General features: G+C 47.1%; 1 protein-coding gene and 1 pseudogene across 1 annotated transcript in view; one reads left to right on the top strand and one right to left on the bottom strand.

Moving 5' to 3' along the window:
* The window catches only part of Bcl2l11 (BCL2 like 11), a 161,692-nt gene that overhangs the window by 102,470 nt on the left and 35,173 nt on the right, over positions 1–24,049 (bottom strand). The window lies entirely within an intron of this gene.
* Positions 2,696–2,985, top strand: LOC116901946 (annotated as a pseudogene).

Below are 24,049 nucleotides of genomic sequence, written 5' to 3'. Positions count from 1 at the left end.
AGCAGAGTTCCTCCTTGGTTCTGCTTTAGTTCCTGCCTCTGGTTCCTGCCTCAAGTTTCTGCCCCGACTTCCCCTGATGATGCACTGCAATCTGTTACATGAAATAAACCCTGGGTTGTTTTTAGTTAGTGTTTTACCCCAGCAATATATGCAAACCCTAACAAAGGAACATGGATTCCAGGATCCAGACTCCAGTCCTCATGCCTGCTGCTTGTGCCGCAAGCATTTTAACCATTGAACTATCTCCCTGGCCTCTCACTTAATTCTCTGTTGCCATAGCAACAGGAGCCAGATACTGGAAGCTAAATACTCTGCAAAGAAAAGAAGTTTATTTTGTTCACAGGTTTGGAGGCTAAAGTTGAAGGTCTAAACTCGAGTAGTTCCATCCAGGCTGTCTCTGGCAAAGCTGTGTGGCTGCATCTCAACAAAACAGATGGCGTCCTGGTAGAATTGTGTGTGTGTGTGTGTGTGAGAGAGAGAGAGAGAGAGAGAGAGAGAGAGAGAGAGAGAGAGAGAGAGAGAGAGAGAGAGAAGAGAAGAGAAGAGAAGAGAAGAGAAGAGAAGAGAAGAGAAGAGAAGAGAAGAGAAGAGAAAAGAGATTGATTCAGGGGCTTTCTTTGCAGCAATTTGTTTTGTGTGAAGAACCCAGAGACCTGAGAACTACATTAATCCTGTCCAAGGACATTATCCCCAGTAACCTGACTCCGAATAAGTTCTGCCTCATAAAGGCCTATCTTAGGGTTTTACTGTGGTGAAGAGACACCATGACCAAGGCAACTCTTATAAGGACAACATTTAATTGGGGCTGGCTTACCGGTTCAGAGGTTCAGTCCATTATCATCAAGGCAGGAACATGGCAGCATCCAGGCAGGCATGGTGCAGGAAGAGCTGAGAGTTCTACATCTTCCTCTGAAGACTGCTAAGAGAATACTGACTTCTAGGCACCTAGGATGAGTGTCTTAAAGCCCACACCCTCAGTGACACACCTACTGCAATAAGGCCATACCTACTTCAAGAGAGCCACACCTTCTAATAGTACCACTCCCTGTGTCAAGTAGATACAAACCATCTTGAGGCCCATCCCCACCAGCATTGCCACTCCAAAGCTTCACCTTCTAATATAATAGTCTTTAGAGGACATGCTCAAAGCATCTGCAGCTCACTGTGGGACTGTCAGTCATTGACCTCATCCCCACAAGCATTGCTGTCACCATTTCTGCTTTATCACTGTTGTCAACCTTGCAATCCATCAATGACTCTTCACCATAAAGGGGAGGGACCATGGTCCTTTGGAGGCTCGTGGGTTGCTGGCTTAGCTCATCACTTCAGATAGGTGGGAGCTTGGGGACATTTTAATGCAAGCCTCATATTCATCATATATAAAATGGAATAATTCAAAAAATATAGTGGGGAGGAAATTGTAGTCAAAGGGATAATGGTTAAGGTTTTAGACAAAAGAGATAATACAAGAAATGTATTGCACAGCGTGGTGACTTTAGCTAATAAAAACCAAACCAAACCAAACCAAAAACAGAAAAAATGAGTAATACATATAACTAGTTTGATTTAGCCATTCCACAAGGCATGCGCACAATCAATATATACATATATAATTCATATTTGTCAACTAAAAATAAATTAATTTTAAGATCAGGTTACATGTATCTGCATCCTCAATCATCTTTTATTTCATCACAGTGGAAACATGGATACATGTATTAAGATATCACATAGCTAGGGTTGGGGATTTGGCTCAGTGGTAGAGCGCTTGCCTAGCAAGCGCAAGGCCCTGGGTTCGGTCCCCAGCTCTGAAAAAAAAGAAAAGAAAAGAAAAAAAAAGATATCACATAGCTGCTGTGTGTGGTGACATAACATGGCACTCCAACAGCAGAGGCAGATGCATCTCTGTGAGCTCCAGGCCAGTCAGGTCTACATTCTGAGACCCTGACTCAAAACAAAACAAAACAAAGCACAAACAAACAACAAAAAAGGCAGTGTTGGCACCTTTAATCCTAGTACTCCCGAGGCAGAGGCAGAGGCAGAGGCAGAGACAGAGGCAGGTGAGTCTCAAGTTCTGAATCTACAGAGTGAGTTCCAAGACAGTCAGGGCTACACCAAGGAACCCTATCTCAAACAAACAAACAACAACAAAGAGGTTTTACTTACCTAAGCAGTGGTGGCACACTCATTTAATCCCAGTACTGGGGAAGCAGAAGTAGGCAGACATCTGTGAGTTCAAGGCTAGCTTGGTCTACAAAGTGAGTTCCAGGACAGTCCTGCCTCTTGGGGAAGCTGTGTGTGTGTGCGTGCGTGTGTGCGTGTGTGTGTGTGTGTGTGTGTGTGTGTGTGTGTGTGTGTGTGTGTGTACAGGCAACAATAAAAAAAAATAAAACCCCTAAAACAAAAAGAACAAAAACAACAGCAACAGCAACAACAAAACAAAAAGTCAAGCAAAGGAAAAAAAAATACCCTCAAAAGTGGAAAAAATTCTATTTCTACTCATAAGACTACAGTTTTTACATTTTAGGTACCAATTTTAAAATTTAATATAAAACAAGTAGAAAAACAGTTGTTACAAGCAAGTGTAAAAATAAATGGCTTCACTCTTAGTGATGGTCCGTTCGGTGTAGTGTCAGCTGCTCCAGTCACAAGGCGGGGGTCAGCGGCTGGGGGGGCAGTGCTTGTGGGTTTGGCGATGAGTTTATCCCTCAATCCCAACCCTTTTCTCAATGGACTGACAGGAAAGCCAGCAATGGTGAGACTTAAGTAGGGCATGGAGTACAAGGGCTACCTGGTCTCCGTTGATGGCTACATGAACATGCAGCTTGCAAATACAGAAGAATACATAGATGGGGCACTTTCTGGACATCTGGGTGAAGTTCTAATAAGGTGTAATAATGTCCTCTATATCAGAGGCGTTGAAGAAGAGGAGGAAGATGGGGAAATGAGAAAATAGCATCTTGGGGGAGTTTTTTTAAAAATATATATGTATTTCTATAAAATAAAGATTTGGGGTTTTTTTTTCAATTTGATAAAAAAAATAAATAAACAGCTTCTACCTTCCTATATGAAAAAGCAAAAACAAAAAACAAAACCTCACACCTTTGAGACAGAGTATTATTGCGTACCCCAGCCCAGCCGCAAAACTCATGAGCCTCTGCCTCAGTTCCCCATGATTAATGAAAGTTTTAAAAAAGAAAACACAATGTCCTTAGTTCCAAGCCTGTCGTGCGGTGTCAATGTAATTCACTGTCCTTTCTGTCAGTGAGTGAGCCCTGTAAGGGAACGTGCTGTGGGAGCTCTCCATGGCTCCAGAACGCCACAGAAGACAGGAGAAGCTAGAAGAAACGCAGTCAGGGGAACCCGAGTATTGGCGGGGAAACTCCACGGAGCTCCTCACCCCAGAACCCTGGCTTTCCCGAGGGTGGAGTCCATGCCTCTCCCTCCTGGTCAGGCTTCTGGGAAGTCATCCAGCAACACTGCCATTTGGTGGTTTGTTTGTTTGCTTCTAAAGACATAAAAATCCAAGCTTATCAAACAAAGTCACACTTGGCCCTGCCATCTTAAGAGGTAAATTCCACCATTATCTATGCACTTCAACCCCTGCGCGGAACACTTAGTTCCCAGGCGAGCTGGCAGCTGTCTCCAGGGTCGACCTTCACCGACTCACCCCTTCAGCCGAGGAGCCAGCCAGTCACGAGGCGGGCGTGCCAGTCACACAGACTAGGGAAATGCCCAAAGGTCCAGCCCACAAGCTGGGAGGTTTGAAAAAACCTCTTTGAACTTCAGTTTCCTCGTTTCTATAAAAGTGGCTTGAGGACAATTGTCTCCTCACCAGCTGGCTTGTGACGAGGAGTCATGAAAAGGTGATTAAACATTGACCCCAGTGCTGGCTTTGGGGAGGGCTCAACACGGAACAGCTGTGGTCTCGCTACTCACGAGTGGAAGGACGAGGTGAGGTTGGGAGAGGATTGTACACCAAAAGGGAAAGACAGAGAGCTTGTGGCTAAGAAGCACGGGGCAAAATGAGGTCAACGAGTGGAAACTTCATCCAAACCTTTGCCAGAGCTCTCTTAAAGCCTAAACTCAAAATCACCCGTTCCTACTGTGTGTGTTAGAACCCACTGAAACGGAAAGGGAGCATCCTGGTCCGGAAGTAGGGTTCATGTTCATACTGCATCTTTGCACAAATTACAGACCGGGCATGGGAGGGGCAAGACAGTGCTCTCTCTCTGAGAGCATGCAGCCCCGTTAGAGTGGAAGCCCTGCAAGGCTAGCATTCTTCTCCTCCTGAGTACTGTGTGATACTCTACTCGTGGCTCCTACCTCTCCTCGCTCTGCAAAGCCCACAGGACCATGGAACGAGAGGGAAAGAGACACGACCAGTTTCCGGAAGAGCGCTGGTAAGAGCTGACTCAGAGTTCTCCTCGTTTCTCACTCCCACCGTGGTGCCTGGCGACACTCCAGATGTTGGAGGCTCCGCCAGCCTGTGTCCTCAAATAGAGATCATGGGAAAATCCATGGTGGGTGAACAGTACAGGACTCGGTTCCTCTCCCAGTTCACACGCGCCAGTCACTGTGAGCCTTGGGGGTAGTGGGGGATCCTTACCACAGTCAACCTGATTCACCATCAGATGAGTGTGGACAAGGGTGGGAACAGGAGGAAAACAAAGCCTAGAGACACCAGTGGGAGGGACAGAGTCAGGGAGTACAGGGTAAGAACCCTTGGAAGAAGACAGGCCTGGCAAGAGGCTGGGTGGAATTGGGGGTGGCAGAGCAGAGGGTGATGGGGTTGGTTTAGGATGAGAAGCAAAGGTGATCAAAAGCAGTGATTCAAACGAAGTGCCTCCAGGGGTCCTGGGAAATCCCAAGTTCTTCCACAGGCCAGACACACAGGGGAAACAAGATGAACTCAAAACCAACGCCAGGCCTTCATGACCACAGTTGAGTTTCACAGCAATCGCTGTGATTCGAAGTTAGCAGAAAAGGGACGGGGTCTTAGCTGTCTAGTCTCTACCTCAGGAAGACTTCTCAGACCTCCTGCAGTCTCAAATAGCTTTTCTCTCGCTCTAAATAACTCCGGTATTGTGTTCGATCTTCTGCAGGATGCTTTGTGAGCTGTAAGAGTCATGAGGTCACTCCAACCCTGCTTTCTGTCCTTCACTCACCCATTCGGTACCTAACAGGATATGCTGGGTACCACTCTGCATCCCAAAAGGGCATCATATGATGCAAGATGCAGGCTTTCCTGGGTCCACAGCAACATCAAAAAGAGCAAACCAGACATGCAAAGAAAGCGATTTTAACACTTGAGACAGATGTGCAACTGAGTAACACCATCAGGTGATGCCAGCCACATAAACATGTTTTGAAAATGTGTATTTTATTTCTTATACATGTACATTTGTTTTCATCAAAAATAAAGATCAAATCAAATTTCAAAGAGATATAAAACCCAAAGAAGAATCAATTTTAAGTTGTATTATTAGAAATAAAGAAGATACGTTTGAGATAAAAATATAAAAGGGGCTTACTTTAGATTATGCTGTTAAATGATGATCACTTTGGATAGAAAGCATTTGAAACAGAGGGAGACAGTAAGGGAAAACAGCTCATGTGGAGACTGGGAAGGCTACTCAGGGCAAGACAAGCTATATACCCAGGATCTTCAAGTAGGAAGACCTTAGGATCCGAGAGAGTCTCAGAGACAAAGTCTTGAGCAGAGTATGGACAAATGGGTCCTCCAGGTCACCATAGGATATACATATCAGATGATATGAGAATTCACTAGACAAAGGCATAAGTGAGCTGGGGAGGGCACCATGTCAGCTTACTGGGATGGCAAGTGCTGTAGGGAACACACTGGTGGGGAAAACTGAATGTGGGTGTGTCAGTTATGGGATGACTAGGGTCTCTGTGGAGGAAACAGTTTAAGGCTAGAGCCTCTACAGATCCATTGGAGGGAAGTTCAAAGAGGTGCAGGATGGACCTGGAATCGCTGGCTTGTGCACCTGTACTGGCTGGTTTTGTGTGTCAACTTGACACAGCTGGAGTTATCACAGAGAAAGGAGCCTCGGCTGAGGAAATGCCTCCATGAGCTCCAGCTATAAGGCATTTTCTCAACTAGCGATCAAGAGGGAAGGGCCCATTGTGGGTAGTACCATCCCTGGGTTGGTGGTCCTGGGTTTTATAAGAGCAAGCTGAGTAAGCCAGGGGAAGCAAGCCAGTAAGTAACATCCCTCCATGGCCTCTGCATCAGCTCCTGCTGCCTGACCTGCTTGAGTTCCAGTCCTGACTTCCTTTGGTGATGAACAGCAATGTGGAAGTGTAAGCTGAATAAACCCGTTCCTCCCCAACTTGCTTCTTGGTCATGATGTTTGTGCAGGAATAGAAACCCTGACTAAGACAAGAACGGTGTTTGAATCCATCCACAGTGTGATGGAAGCCACCTGGGGTAGGAAGTCAAGAGCTTCAGGGGCCCAGAGAGCACTCACACTCAGGAGTCTGAAAAAGGACCATTGGGGAGGTAGGAGGTGAGCTGGGAGAGTCTGTTGACAGATGCTCAGAGTGTGTCCAGACTCAGGATAAAGTCCAAGAGCCAGCCAGACGGGTTGCTGGCAACCTTGACCGAGAGCTCCAGGGAAAGCATTGGGAGCTGTGCCAGGCTGCCTTGAGTCCAGGACTGCAAAGGAGTTAAGAAAATAGACACAATGTGAACAAATCCGATTATTTTGAAAGCTGTGACTCTGAAGGCAAAGAGAGAAGAGCTCAGAGGTCTCTGTGCCAGAGGGGCTGGAGGCCAGGGCACCAAGGAAGCACTGTTGGATGCTGGTTGGAATTGTCCAGAAACAGAAGGGCACTGTGCAAGAGGCCAGAGACACCAAGAGAGTGGGATGGCTGACTCCAGAGCCCAGCTGGGAGGCCTCTGGCCATCTCTGCAGGGAGGAGAGAGACACAGCCTAGATGAGATGGCCAGTTTGATGTCCAGAAGATGAAAGTTGAGTTGGGGGTGGGGTCACTTGGAAGGAAAGTGCAGGGGTCCATGGAGCAGAATGAGGGCCAGATGCAGACATAGGAGAGCATACGGGTCCTGTGGGCACAGGACGAGATAGAATAATGGAACCCCTAGCCTAGCCTGGCAGTGATGAGGGTCAACCTGCAGGCTGAGCTGAATGGAAAGCCCGGTACAAAGGCACCCGTCAGATTGTGTGATTCTCTCTCCAAACAACCAGAAGCCGTGGTTGAGCCGCAGAGAGGTGGAAGGGAGGACTCTCTGGGCTTGGGATTTTGCCAAGCAGCTATAACAAAGGTCAGCTTGCTGAGGGAATTCCCGTTAAGAAGATTCTGAGGAATAGAAGCTAGACAGAAAAGAGGAGAAGGCAGGAGGAAGGCCCAGGAGAAAAGCAGAACAAAATGGAGGGCCACAGGCATCCTGCAGGGACAGCAGGAGGGCAGAGGTGTTGGGGATCTGGATCAAGGGTAAGATTCAATGGCTGTAGGAATAGAGTGTCTGAAGAGAGGGGTCTCCAGAGAAGTGTGGGCTACATGCTGCATGGTCCACTGGATAGAATATAGCTGTCTCCAAGGACAAGGGAGTAAGAGACCATGAGAGAGGTGAAGTCCATGCCAATGCCTCTGATTAGCCTATGAGCCACACCCTTACCAGGTCCCACCACGTTCTAGCTGTACAGTTCCTTTCTCTACAGTTCACTAATTTTGTAAGAGTGGGGACAAGGATTGGTACCTACATCTTGATATTTATGTGAGCACCAAGGGAGATAATTCAGGTAAAACGCTGAAAACAGCACACACTCATAGGGCTAAATAGCGGCCTTTGGGGTGAGCTACATTAAGTCAGGGCGTTGGAGCCACTGGCTAAGGCAGCCCCAGGAAATGAAGTCTTCCTCATGTTCCTGACCCTCAGGCCCCTCAGCTTTGGAGACTGACTTGGGAGCTAAAGATTGACCTGTGTACAAGTGTCAGGTACACAGGGGTGGGTAGATCTGGTGGCCAGTTGTGGGTCATCTTCATGTCAACCTGACTGGGTTTAGAGTCACATAGGAGGTACACCCCAGAGCTTGTCGGGAAGGGTATTTCTGAAGCTGAGGAGGAAAAGGCCACCCCGAGCGCTAACTAGCAGCAGCATCCCATGGCCTGGGGGGGACCCGAACTGAGTAGAAAGGCAAAGAAATAAATATAAAGAAGTAACTGGTTTTCAGTATTCACTAGCATTGCTTCTGCAGATTGGAAGGGACCAGTTATGTCCCACCTAGGCACTGGGACTGACCGATGATGGACACAAACTGAGCCCAACTAAACTGAAGCTTCTCCACTTTCATTGCTTTTTATTTTATTTTTTTTTTATTTCTGGTATTTTGTAAACTAAGTAACAACACAGTACCCGCCTCTATCACTGGCTTCTGCAGGCACGAACCTCTTGTGCCTGTGACTTGGCTCCGTTCCTTGTACACTTCCTTAGGTGCATGGTACACTGAGCATGAGATTCCTAAAGGTACATTGCCACTAGTGGCCAGATGTATGCAGCTAGCATAGGTCTGTGCACATACATATGTGAAATATGGATTAGACAGATATCATATGTGATAACAGTCAGGGAAATGGGTACATCACTGCCAGCCTGGGCATCTGTGAGAACCATACAACAGATGAAGGGTTCTGTCTGCTAGTCTCAGTTCAACCCAAGGCCCCAAATGGACCCAAGAAGAGGCTGGGCCCAGCCATCAGAGGTGGGGCCTGTCCCAGCCTCCCTGATGGCTGAACTCAGTCATTAGAACTGCCTCGCAGAGCAGCAGCGGATGGGTAGAAGTTATCTGAAGACAGTTCCATCAATAAATACTCAACGCAGGTCTGTGGCTTTTCAGTCTCAGATGCTGGGTCAGGACAGCTCCAGTCTGCCCTGGCCCTCTTTCTGAGTTTCCCTGCCATGACAATGACAAAAGGAGCTTGCACATTCAGGACACTTATTGGGCCAGGCTTGCTCCCGACCTGGCTACTTTTCAATAGAAAACTGTGTCGGGCTTCAGAAGAGCTTGCAGTCACAGAACACACAGAAAGAAAGGCTCTCGGCATTTAGGAACACGGACAATGAATTCTTGCTCTTTGAACGTGGAGTTTCTTTTGTCATTTTTTGGAAAGAAAACATTTAGCTTACTTTATATAAACCTACAGTTCTTCAAAGTCAGACAAAAAAAAAAAACCCCATAAATTACACAAAACAAGGCTGTGCTTAGAACTGTTGTCATTTCCTCCCTTGGCTCTTTAAGGTTGACTTGTGGACAGAGGGAGAAACAGACTGTCCGACAGGGAGCCATTGTCCCTGGCTGGTGCTTTACTTTGCCATGGAGGTGCTGTGTACACATGTTGACACCATGTCTCCCAGGGTGGGGGTGGGGGACGAAGTCCTTCAGGTTTCACACCTACCTCTCAGGAGTTTTGCTTTGGGAAGGGGGTTTGCCAGTATGGCTGTGCCCAGCTATCCGATAACAAGATCTCCCCACTTCAGACACCTGGTGTTAACCTTTACCTCAGGGACAGGTCCTCACTTTCCCTGGTCCAAAAATAATCAGTAACACTGATCTCATGTGGGATTTTAGTCACAGGAGCAAGTGTATTCCCTCACATCTCGTCTGTCTGTCTGTTTGACTGTCTGACTGACTGTCTGTCTCTAACTGTCTGTCTGTATGCATGTCTGAACTTTAAAACCCCGCCAGGATCCAGGAAGGTCAGTCCCATGTTTTGAAATCAAGTGGAGGGAATAAAGTTGTGACCCATGAGGTCACCAGCTGGGTCTTTTTGATGCTCTGGGAAGAGCTTCCAGAGGTCTCTGTCCAGACATCATCAGATAAGAGACATGGTGTCCCAAGGCTGCCTTGGCCTTCTGGTGTACAAGGATTTGAAGCCAAATTTCCTGTGGAAGAGAGTTCAAAGAAACACGGGTCTCAGTGCTTCTCTATCCCATTGCCCTGGGGCCAGGGCTCCAACCGCAGCCCCAGCCTGTCCCCTCCCACTCCCCTGCCCCAGGCCAGGGCTGTGCAGTGAAAGGCCCTGTAGCAGACAGTGCCACCGAGGATAGCCCCAGAGGCCTGGAGGGGACTGGGAAGGATGCTTCCTTTCTGTTCCAATGTTGTGTTTGCTCACCGAGTCCAGGGAGCAGCCACAGTCTTTCCCTGGACGGAGAACTCTGTCATCCTCAAAAGTACTCTAGAACCCTAGGCCTGAGTCCTCCTCGATGGTCCCCAGTCACTGCAAGCTCACTAGAGCTGCAGCCCCCTGAGTGTGCACAAGACCTGTAGGACGGAGGACAAATCTTGAAGATAGCACTGAATGGTGGTCAGGGAGCTACTGGAAAATGAATCCTCCTCCGGCTGTCTGGGAAGAGACTCCTTGAGAAAGCAAGGGCGCCCAGTGGGAGTGAACTCGGCCTTCTGGGAGGCATCTGTGGCATGTTCCAGGAAGGAGGGGCCCTGCTTACCCAGATTTATTTTCCTCAAGTGTCATTTTCAGATGACACATGAACACTGCTGTTTTACAGTGGCCGCCAGGTTCAGATAGACTGTGTGGAAAATGCTACCAACCACTCTCTCCGGGGAGTCCACACATCGAATCCTGCCTCTACAGAGCTCTGGGCAGAGACTCTCACAGAGGACACACAGTGGTCCCAGAGTCCAGAGGCTGCTCATTTGAATAGGACCAGTGTTCTCACACCTTACAAATTGAATGTTTACATGTATTTGTGTGTACACACGCATGTTCACACGTGCAAGCATTCCACGGCATGCATAGATGGGGCAGTCAGAGAACCACTTGTGAGAGTCGGTTTTCTTCTTTCCCCATGAACTCGAGTCCTTGGGTTCGACGGCAAGCCCCTTTACTTCCCGGTAATCTTGCTGGCCATGCACTTTTTAGAAAGGTGCCTATCGTGACCATCAAGAAGCCAAGGTGGGGATGCAGCTTACATGAGAAGGATTTACCTCAGAGTCCTACCCAGGCATGCCACTCGGCCGCCCTAGCAGATGGTGTGCTGAGTGCCTACAGCTCAACTGGTCCTCTCAGGTCCTGCCAAGTCAGAGTGCTGAGCCTCAACCCGGAGGACAACTTCAATTATAAGTGGCAAGGTACCTACGAGTTACCAGGAGAACAGCATGGGACAATCTAAATGACCTGAGGGGCACTGGGCTGAGCCCAGCCTCACACGGATAGGTGGGGAGAGCCTGGTCTGGGATGGTTAGCTGTCACAAAAAGCCACCTCTGGATGGGCCTCTGAGATACTGTTAGAAATAGCTGGGAATCCCCTTTTTAAGACTTTCTCCAGTGTTAGTGGGTTGGGCCTCAGTGCAAAGGACTACTTTTCTCTTTCTCTGCACACCTCAGGGAGGATCAGAGCCTTCTGTACCTCCTCCAGGCTCTGTCCCTAAGGAGGCAATGATTGTGCCAAGACCCTCTGTGACAGCAAACTCCACTGAGCCGGCGGATATCAAGCCCACAGTGATTCATGCTATCGCTGATACGTGCTGGACGTGAGACGCCCTCTCTTCTGCCTCCTAGGGCACACTCATGGCTCCTCCTTCTCTCTGACCTCACCTAGCACTTTAGGTTTGTCAACAGCAGGCTCTGACTCACCTGATGACTGGGCTCTCCCTGGGCACACAGCTTGGAACTGCTTCACCTGCTCCCTCCATGGCCTTGGCCCTGGGCCCTCCAGCCCACTTTGTCCTCCCACTCACCCTGCCTTTGGCAGGCGGCATGGGTGCCTGGGCCAGGGCAAATTGGCAGAGGGAAGTAGAGATGAGAATTGAACATTTTGCAATTACAACTAATTTAAACAAACAGTGAGCACCTGTCCCTCAGCGTGTTTATCCTGTGTGTTTTCATTTGCTCCAACTACAGTGCTGGCCCCCCAGATTCTGCAGTCACCCATGAGAATTTGGGGGGAAGCTCTAATCCAGAGACTATGGGGCCCAGACACACCTTGTAGTCACTTTCATAGTAGAGCCTCTGGGAGATTTGGAGAGATGGGCTCCTCTCCCTGGTATTTTGTATATCAAAACAAACAAAAAGCCTGAGCTGGAGAATGCCCCATTTCTTTACCATCTGGCCTGTGTGTAACCGATGTTCCATATGGGTTCCATGAAGGTTGACCATTGGGTCCATCACCCATCTATAACAACAACAACAACAACAACAACATCTGTTTGGGAGTCTGAGGGCTCCACAAGACCCAGCTGTAAGCACTTTCTCAACTAGTGATCAAGGGGGAAGGACCCAGTCCATTGTGGGTGGTGCTGTCCTTGGGCTGGTGGTCTTTGGTTCTATAAGAGAGCAAGCTGAGCAAGCCAGGGGAAGAAGCCAGTTAAGTAACATCTTTCCATGGCCTCTGCATCAGCTCCTGCTTCCTGCCCTGTGTGAGTTCCAGTCCTGACTTCCTTTGGTGATGAACAGCAATGTGAATGTGTAAGCTGAATAAACCCTTTCCTTGCCAACTTGCTTCTTGGTCATGATGTTTGTACAGGAATAGAAACTCTCACTAAGACACCCAGCAACCACATAAAAAGCCAGGCACAGGAGAATACACAAGCAATCCCAGCACCGGGAAGGGAGAGATGTGAAGGTCCCAGAGACTTGCTAGCCAGTGAGTCCAGCTGAGTGAGAAAGCAATGGGGTTCATGAGAGACTCTAAAACGAGGTGAGGAGTGACTGAGGAAGACACCTGATATTTGCCTCTGGCCTCCACATATGTGCATACACATGTGTGCACTAGTGTGGACTGGAACACACACACACACACACACACACACACACACACGTTGCTATTTTGGGGCGTTTGTTTTAGGAGAGTGTTTCAGTGTAATGCATGCCTAAGTACATAATAGTACATAATGCTACCTTGTCAAAGTTTCCATCTATGCTCCCCACATTTTGCCTTTGAAGTAAATTGACAGCATTTTGTTTTTTAGTCTTGAGTATTTCAGAGACAAGTGCAAAACTAGTGAGAAGATGTGTACTCAGAGCCTTCACTCAGATCCCTCGTGTATTATTATACCATTTTGTTATTTTTCCTTTGTCCCCCCTCCCACTGAACACCAACCCACTCCTGAGACACCCGAATGCACCTTTTTTTTTTGCTGATCGTTTGAGAGGTGGTGTTTCCACATTCCTAAATACTTGAATTGAATGCACATCTAAAAATAAAGATCCCTTTAGTTTATTTTCTGTTGCTGTAACAAAACTCCCACAAGGCTGGGTAATTTGCAAAGAAGAGTTTATTTGGCTGGTGATTCAGTAGACTGGGAAGTTCACGAGCTTCATACCGGCCTGTGCCTAAGATCTGGCTAGAGTGTCCTTCCTGCATCATAGCTTGGTAGACATCACATGTTGACACAGAACAAACATGCTAGCTAGGGGTTCTTCTTACAAAGTTACTAATAAAATCATATGAGTCTTCCTTCCCCTGTGGTGGTTTGAATGAGAAATGTCACCCATAGGCTCGGGTATATATAAACACTTGGTTCCTGGTTGGTGGTGCTGTAAGGAAGGTTATGGAAGCTTTAGGAGGTGGAGCCTCACTGGAGGAAGTATGTCACAGGGAGGAGGGGACAGGCTTTGAGGGTGTCTAGCCTTGTTGCATTTCCAGCGAGCTCTCTCTGCTTCCTGTTTGTGGTTGAAAATGTGCTCTCTCAGTTTTATGCCCCAGCCACTCGCTACCATGCTTCTCCAACTCCCTCTGGAACTGCAAGCCATACACAAAGTCTCCTACAAGTTGCTTCTGGTCATGGTATTTATCACAGTATTGAAAAGTAATCTATGGGGCTCAGTGGTTAGGAGCACTGACTGCTCTTCCAGAGGTCCTGAGTTCAATTCCAAGCAACCCATGGTGGCTCACACCATCTGTAATTGGACCTGATACCCTCTTCTGGTGTGACCCATATAACCCTAATCCTCCCCGACAAAGGCCCCAGTACAGAACACAGCATCATATGATTCTGGGAAAAGTTTCCACCACCTGAACTTCTGGGTGATACATTCAATTCTCAGCAATATCAGTCTCTGAATGATAAATCAATATTTGTATGTTTTTACCATTTGTCCCCCAAATGTCCTGTTAATAAACAGGAGAAAACCCCAGGTCATGGACGGCTTCCAGTCGTTATGGAACCTCACTCTCTTTTAATCTGGAGTTTGAAGAGATCTCCCTAAACAGTTTCTAGCAGCTGCTGGTACTCTTTGACAAGAGCCTTCCCCTACCCACCAAAGTTGGAGCTAACCCAGTTTTGGACACGTTCTCCTGGCCTTCAGCCAGTCTGCTACTCACGCCCATGCCTACCCCATTTCCCGTTGGTTCCAGCTGTGCCAGCCTGCCTTCTGGTTGCCCAGGATTACCGTGTCTATAATCTGTCAGTTTGGACTACCCTTCTTTGGCTGCTTCTTGCTCATTCTGGGGTCACGGAGGACAGGCTGTGCTGGCTGAGTCCCCTCTGCAGAACTGTGCCACCACACTGGGCCTCGTTTGCTTTTTCACACATTCACCAGACAACAGGGAGAGAGTTCACCCGTTCACCTGTTTGTTGTCTTACAACCCTACTGAAGATAAGCTCTTACAGTGCGGGAGTCTTGTTCCTAGGGATTCCTGGATGCTTGGAATAGTGTGCGTCTGCCAGATGATAAGCACTCAACTAACACTTGTAGGATGAATAAATGCACAGACAAACAGAAGTCTTTTCAGATCACTGAATCAGAGACAAGAGAACCCTTTCACCTTCACCTAAGTGGGATCAATACTTGGCAGGAACTGACAGAGGAGAAACATCCTTCTGCCCCTCACCCCCATGTCCCTTTCAAAATGTCATTCGCTGACATAGAAGGCTTTGGTTCATGCTCTCCTTCTGATAGTCTCCAGATCTGAAGGCAATAGAATTGGCTTACTTTTAAAGAAAGTATGACAGGCTTCTACATGACAGGCTTTGTGTGGTAGGCTTCTTAGCAGAAAGAAGGAAACATATTGACATGAGGTCAGGGTTGAGAGATACCGAAAAGCACCTTATTGGAATAAGGGGGCTAAAATGGCCCCCTTTCTGTTGCAAGGGTCTTGGGCAGCCCCGGCATCCTAGAAAGCCTACTTATGCCAAAATTATTTTCTCCCATGGAAGGAACTATGAGCTTGGGGTGAGCCAGGGTGAGCCAGGTCATGGGCAGGCAGGATGAGCTGTTCTTACCTCCACTGGAAAGGTTCTGCCTTTGCTGTGGAGATGAACCCTTGTCTGAAGAACCATGTCTAAAAGCTCTTGAACAAGCCAAACCTAGACCCTGCACTATATGTGCACGAACCTTAACTCATTTTCTGTACTGGACAGTGAATGTCTCCAGATGAGCAGCAGTGGCTGGACATGGCCTGCCAGAATCTGCCAGGGCACTGACATTTGGCTGTGAGGCTCTCCACTTTTACACTTGAGTGGGACACATTAGCCTCCCACAATGCCCGAGTCTCACTCTTCTTCAGGATCCAGGGTCGGGTAAGACAAGCAAAAAAGGGACAACTCTGTCAGTCAGGGGTGTGGTCTCAGTGCTCCAAGCCTGTGTGGCAGGTGAATCCTGGGGAATCTCTGGGCTCAAAATAATTCTCTGTTCTAGGTTTAAAGCAAAAGCATTTAGAAGACCAGACACAAAAGGGGTAGACAGGTTTGGTTTCCATTGAGGTAAAAATAAGACTTTCCCCATCTTTCCTGGGAGGATTATGACCTTGGTTCTTCTGAACCTATTTCTTCATTATCATGACACTCTGATGCCCCCTTGAAATGACTTTAAATATGAACAAGTTATCTGGGAAGTTATTCTCAATGGTGGAAAGTCTGTGTTGAATCAGCTGATCACACCTTCCTACAGGCAGAATTACTGGGAACAGCTGATGTCAGTAGGACTTCAGATTAGGTCAAAAAACTGTGGGAAGTGCAGCATTAGAAAGCACAGAACTACACAGGAAATGTGAGAGTAGACAGGAAGTAAAGGATCGAACAGGAAGTCCGCAGGTGAGCACTTAGGTACAGCTGAAGCACCCACATACCGACTCCCTCAAGATGAGTTTGGACCAAGCTACAGACTCATGGGTTCCCATAATGGCTGGAACTCCTCTGCTGAAGGCTTTCTTCAGGAGCTGGGTTGGAAGCAGACCCTGGCTGCCTCATCCTCCTGTTTCAGCTCTGTTGGGCCAGAAAAGATAGAGAAGTGATCATACATGCATGCTCAGGCAGAGCCACATGCCTCAGTGCATCCTGGCTCTGTCACTGACCTCTGTGACCAGGCCTAGACTGTATAACTCAGTCTCTCCGTCTGATGGTAGATGCGTGACTGTTGTTCTGAGGTGACAATAAGATGCTCCGAGGCTTGTCTCCCAGGTAACGAGTGTCCTATTAAAATGATAGGGCCATTATAGCAGGCCCTGGATGCCAGGAGGGGAGAGGAGAGACATCCCATATTGCCTCAAGCCAATCACACTCACAAAGCAGCCTTCTGCCTGGAAATTTTACCTCTGACTTTTCTTGTGATCTTTCCTTACCCTCCCTGGCATGTCCTAGTTTTAAGCCCTTTTCATTCTCTTCTGTGCTAGACACATAGTAGGACCTTAAAACTTAAATAATTTTTCTTTAGGAAAATGGCCATCTAAACTAGTTTTTAAATTGAAGTCTAATGTATTTTAAAATTATTGCAGTGTGTGTGTGTGTGTGTGTGTGTGTGTGTGTGTGTGTGTGTGTGTGTGTGATTGCTTGCATGCATATCATGGTGTATATGTGGGGGTCAGAGGACAGCTTGTGGAGTCCTCACCTTCTACCACGGCTTGAATTCAGGTCATCAGTCTTGGCATCAAGCACCTTTTATCTACTGAGCCATCCATCTCTCCAGCTTTCTAGTGGACTTTCCGAGGACACTGGCCCTCATTTGCTCTTTAGACCCAAGAAAGAGGTCATTAAAAGAGTTAATTCGCCCCACGCTTGCCTTAAGGAGGGGAAGCCACGCAGTTATCAAAACCTTACTTCCCAGGATCCCTTTCAGCAGCACCTGTAATGAAGTGATAACGTGTGGGAAAGCAGCGGCCTGTGACAGTTGAAACAGCTTCACCTCTGCGATATGAATAAGGTCAGGCTTGCTTCAGAAAAGTTTGCAGGAGAAAAAGACCAAGTGTAAGTTGCCCAGAGATTAAACACTCTCGTCATACCTGGCGACTCCTAACAGCCCTGTTCTGGTTGGTCTTGCCCCAGAGGACATTTTAACCCTCAGCTTGTTGTCCCACACCCTCTGAATTCACACTGTTTGCAGAGAACTTCGTGCAACTTTTATTCAGTCCTCCTGACAGGTAGGAATGAGTCAGCAGTTCAGTCGCCAACAACAGAGGCCAGCTTCAGCTAATTGAGCTCAAAGAGAACTGGCAGGAGGGGCGGGCACCTGCTCCACAGACCAAGAGGAAACTGTTGCTGATGGCTAGGTAGAGGAGCATCATAGCCAAGGAGGGGGCAGCAGGCCTCTGGCAGCCTTTTGGGTGCTGTCCTCCAGACTATACTTGTTCCAGATGCAAAGTGCCCAGAAAGAGCATGGGGTTGGCTCTGAGCCTGTCCTCAGCTGCAACATGGGCAGAGGACAGTTTCATAGGCAGAAGTGGCACTGGGTACCAGCCACATACAGAGAGCTGTACAAGGCTGGATGCCAGATGATGCATATCCCACCCTTCAAATAAGCCAAGACACTTGGAGGTGTTAAAGGGAGAAAATCTAAGTGCACTGAATTAGCCAACGTTTCTCAAATCCTTTCCATTTGTGATCATTTGATGTCGGAGAAATATTTACACAATCCAGGGTGTACAAATACATAATATACATGCACAAATCATGTACTGGCAATAAATCATAGAAACGTAAAACAGCCTTTGACACACATACGTTTTTTGTTTGCTTTTTGAGACAGGGTTTCTCTGTGTAGCCCTGGTTGTTCTAAAACTTGCTCTGTAGACCAGCTTGGGTTCAAATTTAGAGCCTGCCTCTGCCTCCTGAGGGCCACCACTGCCTGGTTACTAAAAACAAATTTGCACCCTAAGAGATGTGCTTATTTGATTTTGCACAAGGAATTAAATCACAGCTCAATGTCCAATCCTGCAGGCTATAGGATAGTTTCGGTATTTTTCAGTTGCCTGATATTTTGATTTCATAATCATCAGTGCTCCACTGAGGCTACTACCTTGAATAAATACATAGTACGAAAGGGCAGAAGTTTATTCAGGGCCATTTTTTTTTTTTTACAATTGTTGGAAATTCTGTCCCAATCCCATGTCGAAATTCACTTGGGTACGTGTAGGCGCGCACATGCGTGTGGAACTCAAGTCAGTAACTCAAACAGCAATCTTCCTCCCCCGCCCCCACTCTGCCTTTTCAATGTCGGTATTTATTCCTTATTGCTTTGGCATGCTCTGCAGCCTCCCCCGTCACTTTTCCCAGGGTGCTATTTGCTCAGAGCAACATGTCAGCGTGTGCGTTGCAGGACACGTGAAGTAACAAGAGACTGAATCCTCTGGGGGCTTCAGTCTTGGGCTTCTGACCTTCTTTGTTTAAAGCTTTCTAACAACACATTGGCAGACATCATCTTCTTAGAGAGACTGAAAGACTTAGATTCTGCAAACTCTTTTGGGCATAGCAGTGTCTGTCAGTCTAGGAGTTGTTGTTGTTGTTGTTGTTGTTGTTGTTGTTGTTGTTGTTCTTCTTCTTCTTCTTCTTCTTCTTCTTCTTCCTCCTCCTCCTCCTCCTCCTCCTCCTCCTCCTCTTCTTCTTCTTTTTTCTTCTTCCTCCTCTTCCTACTCCTCCTCTTCCTCCTCCTCTTCTTCTTCCCTACTCCTCCTCCTCCTCTTCCTCCTACACCTCCTCTTCCTCCTCCTCTTCTTTCTACTCCTCCTCCTCTTCCTCCTCCTCTTCCTCCTACTCCTCCTCTTCCTCTTTCTCTTCCTCCTCCTCCCCTTCCTCCTCCTCCCTTCCTCCTCTTCCTTCTCCTCCTCTTCCTCCTCCTCTTCCTCTTCCTCCTCTTCTTCCTCCTCTTCTTCCTCCTCCTCCTCCTCTTCCTCTTCCTCCTCTTCTTCCTCCTCTTCTTCTTCTTCCTCCTCCTCTTCCTCCTCCTCCTCTTCTTCCTCCTCTTCCTCTTCCTCCTCCTCCCCTTCCTCCTCCTCTTCCTCCTCCTCTTCCGACTCCTCTCCTCCTCCTCCTCCTCCTCCTCTTCCTCCTCCTCCTTTCTCCTTCTCCTCCTCCTCCTCTCCTTCCTCTTCCTCCCCAGCCCCTCTTCCTTTTAAAGTAATAACCATGCTGAGCGCACTCTGACTGGCATTCACAGTGCATCTCAGAACAGGCTTGTGTTCCCTATCTCCACTTTCCCTTGGTCCATAACAAGAATGCCCCTTACTCAGCGGCAGGCCCACTCTGCCACGAGCTAAGACACCCTGCCCCCTGGGGAAACCTTGTGTGTCGTTCCCATCACAGATTCCAACCACACAGCCCTTCCAGCCTCCACCAGAGCATCAGCCAGCAGACACTTCGGTGGCCACGTGCTTCTCGCAGAAAGTGCAAAGTCTGCATTCATCGCCTACTTCAATGGGCTTCTGACAGCTGACGGCTGGGAAGCTCCATCTTCCCATGGCTGACGGCCTAGGGGCCGCCGTGGAGAAAGAGCTGAATGGCTGTTTTTCCAATCAAACATTCTAACACGATCCCTTCCAAAGCTACACTCGAAATACTTACATGTTAGGGAATGAAGGCAACAACTTTATTTTTTGAGATAAAGCCAGGGCAAGCAAAATGACCAAGGACAGTATGATCTGTGTCCATAGCTTACAGCCGTGTTGGGTAGGAGCTGGGGCAGCATTTGCTTGGGTGGGATTATACAGTGCGTGCACTGTGATATTCTGATGTGCGATCAAGGCTGCAGGAAAATCGCAAGACCCAACAGAACTGAGCAGGGCCAGGGCACCCCAGATTCCTCGTGTCTCGTTTCCATTCATCTCTGAGCATCCAGAAGCCATTTCCTGTTGTCAAATCTTCATGGCCCTCCCATTCAGCTCCAGGCTTAGAAACTGGATAGGAAACTGCATCTAATGAATTGCAGACAAAAGCCTTGAAAAACATACATGTGAAATGGCAACTTGTTCCTAAGTTAATGTAGACCCGCACATAGAACAGGTGTGTGTGTGCAGGGGGTTGGGGGAGAACACTGAAAACAAAAATCTAAGTAACTAACATGAATAAAAGATGGAGGGAGAGAGGAGAGAGAAGAAAGAAGAGCGAAGAAACAGAATGGCGTGTGAGAGAGTTGAGTGCATTGGGCCCTTCAGTATAGACAGAGGCATACACTGCATGGGGTGTAGAAATAGTCATAATGTGTGTCACTAAAAGGTAATCCCAGGTGGGTTAAGAAGGAAAAGCAAACTGTGGGGTTATATGAATAAAGGATATTTAACACTCTGACATAAAGATTGCCACAAGCAGGACAGAACACGGAAATCAATGCAAGATAGCAAAATCTGGCTTCTTGGTTGGTAACTGGCACTTTGTATGAGAACAGTCACAGAAATTTTGCTCATTGTCACTTGCAAAGGCCAAAGCTCAGGTGTCCATTAGACGACGACCGATTATTAGGCCTTGTAACACAACTCTGGAACTTGCCTTGACCGAAAGGAACCAGACACAAATTATTCCATTCATATGAAGAAACTGGGAACAGGCAGAAATAACTCACAGTGGGACAAAACATCAGAAGCCACTGGTCAGTGCATTAGGGGTGGGGTGAGGGGACAGTACTGCCTGGGAAGGAACTCTCTGAAGTGGTGGTAATGCTGCTATTTTGATATGTCCATGGGTGACAATTGTTCCCTTAACTGAATCTTAACAGATGCGTTTAATACATCTTTTTTTTTTTTTTTTTTTTTTTTTTTTTTTTTTTTTCAGAGCTGGGACTGAACCCAGGGCCTTGCACTTGCTAGGCAAGCGCCTAACCACTGAGCTAAATCCCCAAGCCCTAGTACATGTTTTTCTTAATGTTTGTTTTTAATGTATGTGTGTATGAGGGGAGGGAATCTGAGGTGAGCACTGGATCCCTTATAAATAGATTTATAGATGATTGTAACCCACTAGTCATGGGTGCTGGGAAACAGACTTGGGTCCTCTGCAAGAGGAACAATCTTATGTACTGCACCATCTCCTCAGCCCCAAATCTGTGTTTTATCTTTAATGATAATTTAAAAATTGAATGGCTTGTATGTTGATTTTAGGAAGGAGTTTACTGATGACTCTTAACTTTGAAATATGCAAATAGAAAAAAAAGAATTGTCAGTAGATGCTTACATGCTGCCACAGAAAAATATTCAAAGAGCTAGGAAGTCATGTGAACGCTGCCGAATCCTGTGGATTTTCTCATGTGCGTGGAATTGCTCACAATAGAATGCAGGAAGAAAAGAAGCAACAGACAGAAGGACCATTATGCATAACAAGTTGATCTTCAATAGGAAAATGTGAAACAAGTGGCTAAAAATATGTCTGCTCCCTTCAGACAAAATGGCAGTGCCAATAGAGCCCTGTGTCAGGAGAGCTGTGAACAGGTCGGTCTAATTTAAATCAGGAAGGCCAATGCCTCCTTGTACACCAGGCAAGTTTGAGCATGTCACTGACAGAGCTTCCTCAGAGGGTGAGAGAGCATTTTTAGTGGCTGCTGCTGGTGAACCAGGCCAGAGTACTGTCTCAGTGTTGGATGCAGGAGTCAGAGGGAAGAAGACCATTCTAGAAAGATCTATGACCTGTTGCTAGGTAAAGGATGTAGTTACAGCATTCATGCAAAATGCCTAGGTGAGCATACATGCCCACACCCATGGCAGGTAAAGGGCTCTGGAAAAATGTAGGCTTCTACGGGTTGCGGGTGGGGGTGGTAGGCCAAACAATTCCTTTGCAATGGGTTTGGTTGGTGAACTTTACAAAGCCCCATTTATGTGCTGCTTAATTAAGAGCATGAATAGACACCTGGGTTAAAATTGTTCAGTATTTTCCTAGTAACAATTTCAGATCCAGTCAAATCCTGTGCTTGTTCACATGGACCTTACAACTTCTAGTCCCTCAACAGCGCCTCGTGGTTTGCTTTTAACTTGTATATACTACACAGCCCCATTATAAGATCTACATGTAGTGAATGTGATATTAGGCAGGGATATATACATCTACACGTACCTCCAGTTGTCAGCCATTTTGAAGACCACAGATCAAACAGTTCATGAGAGCTAGTCGCAAGTTTTATTTATATAAAATTCATTAAGAACATAAAAGGTTGAGTTTCTTAAAAAAATCTGCAGTTATTTACAGCAGTATTGCACAGGTACAGTGGCAATTACCCTGTCAAAATTCATCAGTGCAAAACATAAAGGAAGCCAGGGAAACTGCAATACAAATGCTACATACGCTGGGTTCTGACACGTTAGTGATGGGGTACAATACAGAGATCAGTGCTGTTTACCAAAGGATACCTGACAGGTCTGGATACAGAAACCAGTGGTCACAGAACCTAGACGATAAAACACATTTGAAAGAGATCAAGTACTTTGCTGGGAACTTGAGGATGTTTTGTGCAACGCTGTTTGAGAGGGATTCCCCGCTGATGTAGCGACACGTGTGGACACAACCCGCACACAGACGTACTGAGTGGATGGACACACACAGGCACCAGGCTAAATCAGCAGGGAGGACAAAACCATTTACATGAAGTCACATGGCTCTAGAGCTTCAGTGAGCTTTCTTTTTCCATCTTGACACCCAGGCCAGGACACCCAGGCCAGTGGGGGCCTCTGTTGAGGGAAGCAGGAGCAAGGCTGGCCAAATGCAGTGAACAGGGTGGGGAGGGAGCTGAATGGCACAGGTAAGTTCAGTCCACAGACCTCAAAACACCAGAAGCACACAGCAGGTGGGGACTGTAGCCAGCAAGTGTCCTGGTGACACAAGTGGCCTTGTCAAATGCTCTAAAAACAGGCCCCACCTGCCCTTTTCTTACCAAGGGCGGCAATTCAGCAGTACCTCAAGAGGCAGGATTTCTCTCAACACTGAGTTGTCAAAGATACACTCTCAATTAAAGAAAAAAACCTTCCCCATCTGTTGCTAATACTTCTCTAAAGATATGGCCAACTTATTGCTAAATCTGCTTTCCCCAGAGGCCAGCTGCTTTACAAATGGGTTTGATGGGTATTTTCTTAGAGTCCGATCTTCCAGGCTACTGTAGCTAGGGTATCTCATCGGCAGCAAATACTCGTTTCCTCAGAGAGGCAGCAGAATCCAAGCACTGAATGCCAGAAGCCAAAGCAGAAGCCATGTTGGGGAACAGAGCCAGTCAGTCAGTGCCCCCCTTTATCAGGAGCTGAAGCAATTCATGGCATGGCTGGGGTGTCAGGGATAGGGATGTCAACACTTTCAAGAACGTAAGACATTAAATAAGCAGAAAATAAATATACAATGACTCTACAAGTTACAGCATTATGGAACAGTAGGGCACATTACACAGAAGGAGAACCTACGGTATTTACAATCCTTAATAATGAGAAGTTTGGAAAAACAGTGATTTTTTTTTTTACTCATTTATGCTGTACAATATTTTACAAAGAAAGGTAATGAGAATACAATTGCACACAGACATTTGGCTCAGTTGACGAGTGAAACATGACTTCCTAATCTAATAAATAGTCAGAATATATACAACACTGGAAGGAGGAAACAGGAGAAGCAGACATTATCCATTACAGACTTTAATAAAGAGGGACTTTAAGCTGATTTTTCAGACACCCTCCCTCCCCCGAACTCAACTCTTTTCTGGAAAGAAAATTTGAAGAATCACTCAGGACGCCATTTTGTACGTTTATTCCAACTTGAGGTGAAGTCACAGGACACTATTTACAAACCTCACATGGGGAGGTTGTCAAGGCACAAAACCCGCATTATGTTTACACACACACACACACACACACACACACACACACACACGGAGG

The sequence above is a fragment of the Rattus rattus genome, chromosome 5 (genome assembly GCF_011064425.1).
Source record: "Rattus rattus isolate New Zealand chromosome 5, Rrattus_CSIRO_v1, whole genome shotgun sequence".
In the NCBI taxonomy this organism is placed as follows: domain Eukaryota; kingdom Metazoa; phylum Chordata; class Mammalia; order Rodentia; family Muridae; genus Rattus; species Rattus rattus.
The sequence above is the reverse complement of the archived record's forward strand: the minus strand, read 5'-3'. Positions and strand labels throughout refer to the sequence as shown.